The following is a 4,969-nucleotide window of genomic DNA, read 5'->3' on the forward strand; positions in this document are numbered from 1 at the left end:
GATTATTACATTACTGACCTCTAGTGATCTGCAGAACATCGCTCTCTCCCATCTACCCCCTGACAGGTACATAGTGATATATCCTGCAAATTATTACATTACTGACCTCCCTAGTGATCTGCAGAACATCGCTCTGTCCCATCTACCCCCTGACAGGTACATAGTGATATATCCTGCAAATTATTACATTACTGACCTCCCTAGTGACCTGCAGAACATCGCTCTGTCCCACCTACCCCCTGATAGGTACGTAGTGATAGATCCTGCAGATTATTACATTACTGACCTACCTAGTGATCTGCAGAACATCGCTCTGTCCCATCTACCCCCTGACAGGTACATAGTGATATATCCTGCAGAATATTACATTACTGACCTCCCTAGTGACCTGCAGAACATCACTCTGTCCCATCTACCCCCTGACAGGTACATAGTGTTATATCCTGCAGATTATTATATTACTGACCTCCCAGGTGACCTGCAGAACATCGCTCTGTCCCACCTACCCCCTGACAGGTATATAGTGATATATCCTGCAGATTATTACATTACTGACCTCTCTAGTGATCTGCAGAACATCGCTCTGTCCCATCTACCCCCTGACAGGTACATAGTGATATATCCTGCAGATTATTACATTACTGACCTCTCTAGTGACCTGCAGAACATCGCTCTGTCCCATCTACCCCCTGACCGGTACATAGTGATATATCCTGCAGATTATTACATTACTGACCTAGAGAACATCGCTCTGTCCCATCTACCCCCTGACAGGTACATAGTGATATATCCTGCAGATTATTACATTACCGACCTCTAGTGATCTGCAGAACATCGCTCTGTCGCATCTACCCCCTGACAGGTACACAGTGATATATCCTGCAGATTATTACATTACTGACCTCTCTAGTGACCTGCAGAACATTGCTCTGTCCCATCTACCCCCTGACAGGTACATAGTGATATATCCTGCAGATTATTACATTACTGACCTCCCTAGTGACCTGCAGAACATCGCTCTGTCCCATCTACCCCCTGACAGGTACATAGTGATATATCCTGCAGATTATTACATTACTGACTAGTGATCTGCAGAACATCGCTCTGTCCCATCTACCCCCTGACAGGTACATAGTGATATATCCTGCAGATTATTACATTACTGACTAGTGATCTGCAGAACATCGCTCTGTCCCATCTACCCCCTGACAGGTACATAGTGATATCTCCTGCAGATTATTACATTACTGCAGAACATCGCTCTGTCCCATCTACCTCCTGACAGGTACATAGTGATATATCCTGCAGATTATTACATACTGATCTCTCTAGTGACCTGCAGAACATCGCTCTGTCCCATCTACCCCGTGACAGGTACATAGTGATATATCCTGCAGATTATTACATTACTGACCTCTAGTGACCCGCAGAACATCGCTCTGTCCCATCTACCCCCTGACAAGTACATAGTGATATATCCTGCAGATTATTACATTACTGACTAGTGACCTGCAGAACATCGCTCTGTCCCATCTACCCCCTGACAGGCACGTAGTGATATATCCTGCAGATTATTACATTACTGAGTAGTGACCTGCAGAACATTGCTCTGAGCCATCTAAACTGATACATAGTGATGTATTCTGCAGATTATTGCTTCCTGAGCTTCCATAGTCCTTCTGACATACTCTTGCAGACAGGGAAAGTGTAGGAGACATGAGAGAACCCAAGGAAGAATTAGACAGCTGTCATACAGACTAATCCCCATTGCTGCCCCACACGCTCCGCACCCGGCTGCACTGATAAGGTTCTCACACAGAGGCTGCGGCCCTGGGAGGGGAGAAGTGCGCCGCCCTAGTGGGGAGGTGGGAGAATCCTCACAGCACAATACCCCGTGACATGTGACAGTGACCTGCATGTTATTAGAGTGTGAAGGAATTCTCAGTTCCTGTGAGGCGCAGTCCAGCTGCTTCCAAATAAACAGAATTATGGTCTGATTTCCATCCAGTTCTTCCTCTCGTATTATCTGCCTCTGCAGCCAAATGCCGCGTCTGCTCCTTCTGCCTGATGTCAGCCACTCTGTCCTACTATACGGCAGCTTACGTCACCTGTCCCCTTCTCCTGACATAAGTACAGGGGCCACACCACAGAAGCTCTATAACATTGTCAGCAAAACATCTCCACATGTACAAGACCCAAATACAGTCAGCTCTAGAACTAATGCACAAGATGCTAGACGTCAGTCACCAGATGGGATATAGCGATGTTCTGCAGGTCACTGGAGAGGTCAGTAATGTAATAGTCTGCAGAATATATTACTGTATATCTGTCAGGGGGGAGGTGGGACAGAGCGATGTTCTGCAGGTCACTAGAGAGGTCAGTAATGTAATAATCTGCAGGATATATCACTATGTACCTGTCAGGGGGTAGGGGGACAGAGCGATGTTCTGCAGGTCACTAGAGAGGTCAGTAATGTAATAATCTGCAGGATATATCACTATGTACCTGTCGGGGGGTATATAGGACAGAGCGATGTTCTGCAGGTCACTAGAGAGATCAGTAATGTAATAATCTGCAGGATATATCACTATGTACCTGTCAGGGGGTAGGGGGACAGAGCGATGTTCTGCAGGTCACTAGAGAGGTCAGTAATGTAATAATCTGCAGGATATATCACTATGTACCTGTCAGGGGGTAGGGGGACAGAGCGATGTTCTGCAGGTCACTAGAGAGGTCAGTAATGTAATAATCTGCAGGATATATCACTATGTACCTGTCAGGGGGTAGGGGGACAGAGCGATGTTCTGCAGGTCACTAGAGAGGTCAGTAATGTAATAGTCTGCAGCATATATCACTATGTACCTGTCAGGGGGTAGGGGGACAGAGCGATGTTCTGCAGGTCTCTAGAGAGGTCAGTAATGTAATAGTCTGCAGCATATGTCACTATGTACCTGTCAGGGGGTAGATGGGACAGAGCGATGTTCTGCAGGTCACTAGAGAGGTCAGTAATGTAATAATCTGCAGGATATATCACTATGTACCTGTCAGGGGGTAGATAGGACAGAGCGATGTTCTGCAGGTCACTAGAGAGGTCAGTAATGGAATAGTCTGCAGCATATATCACTATGTACCTGTCAGGGGGTAGGGGGACAGAGCGATGTTCTGCAGATCTCTAGAGAGGTCAGTAATGTAATAGTCTGCAGCATATGTCACTATGTACCTGTCAGGGGGTAGATTGGACAGAGCGATGTTCTGCAGATCACTAGAGAGGTCAGTAATGTAATAATCTGCAGGATATATCACTATGTACCTGTCAGGGGGTAGATGGGACAGAGCGATGTTCTGCAGGTCACTAGAGAGGTCAGTAATGTAATAGTCTGCAGCATATATACTATGTACCTGTCAGGGGGTATGGGGACAGAGCGATGTTCTGCAGATCTCTAGAGAGGTCAGTAATGTAATAGTCTGCAGCATATGTCACTATGTACCTGTCAGGGGGTAGATGGGACAGAGCGATGTTCTGCAGATCACTAGAGAGGTCAGTAATGAAATAATCTGCAGAATATATCACTATGTACCTGTCAGGGGGTAGATGGGACAGAGCGATGTTCTGCAGATCACTAGGGAGATCAGTAATGTAATAATCTGCAGGATATATCACTATGTACCTGTCAGGTGTAGATGGGACAGAGCGATGTTCTGCAGATCACTGGAGAGGTCAGTAATGTAATAGTCTGCAGAATATATCACTATGTACCTGTCAGGGGGTAGGGTGACAGAGCGATGTTCTGCAGGTCACTACAGAGGTCAGTAATGTAATAATCTGCAGGATATATCACTATGTACCTGTCAGGGGGTAGATGGGACAGAGCGATGTTCTGCAGGTCACTAGAGAGGTCAGTAATGTAATAATCTGCAGGATATATCACTATGCACCTGTCAGGGGGTAGATGGGACAGAGCGATGTTCTGCAGGTCACTAGAGAGGTCAGTAATGTAATAATCTGCAGGATATATCACTATGTACCTGTCAGGGGGTAGATGGGACAGAGCGATGTTCTGCAGGTCAGAAGAGAGGTCAGTAATGTAATAATCTGCAGGATATATCACTATGTACCTGTCAGGGGGTAGATGGGACAGAGCGATGTTCTGCAGATCACTAGAGAGGTCAGTAATGTAATAATCTGCAGGATATATCACTGTGTACCTGTCAGGGGGTAGATGGGACAGAGCAATGTTCTGCAGATCACTAGAGAGGTCAGTAATGTAATAATCTGCAGGATATATCACTATGTACCTGTCAGGGGGTAGATGGGACAGGGCGATGTTCTGCAGGTCACTAGAGAGGTCAGTAATGTAATAATCTGCAGGATATATCACTATGTACCTGTCGGGGTAGATGGGACAGAGCGATGTTCTGCAGGTCACTAGAGAGGTCAGTTATGTAATAATCTGCAGGATATATCACTATGTACCTGTCAGGGGGTAGATGGGACAGAGCGATGTTCTGCAGGTCAGTAGAGAGGTCAGTAATGTAATAATCTGCAGGGAGACACTGAGGCCTTGCTTGGTATAAGATATTGAGTGCTATACCCTGTGCCCCAGTGACAGAGCCCCTGCCAGTCAGTCATAGTACCTACCTGCAGGTTGGTTGGTCAGTGGTCAGGGCTGGCAGCAGTGGAGCTGAGAGGAGCCGGGGTTTATAATGCCCTGCCCGGCTGTAGGGCACAGACCCCACCCTCCTGCTGCCAGCTCCTCTTATGCCGTTAATTACAAATCATTGATCCTTACCTCCAATTATCCAATCAATACGGCCCGGCCTGCGCTCTGCTGTGTGCTGCTGCTGGCCCCGGGGCCCTGGCTCTGGGTAATAAGCCTTATTAGTCGGCCCTGTAAGCACACATCTTACAATCCAGCTCGGCCTTGCCTGCTCTGTGTCTGGGGGTGTAAAGTGTTTCACGGTCTTGTGT

Source organism: Crinia signifera, chromosome 12 (assembly GCF_055691185.1).
Source record: "Crinia signifera chromosome 12, ASM5569118v1, whole genome shotgun sequence".
In the NCBI taxonomy this organism is placed as follows: Eukaryota; Metazoa; Chordata; class Amphibia; order Anura; family Myobatrachidae; genus Crinia; species Crinia signifera.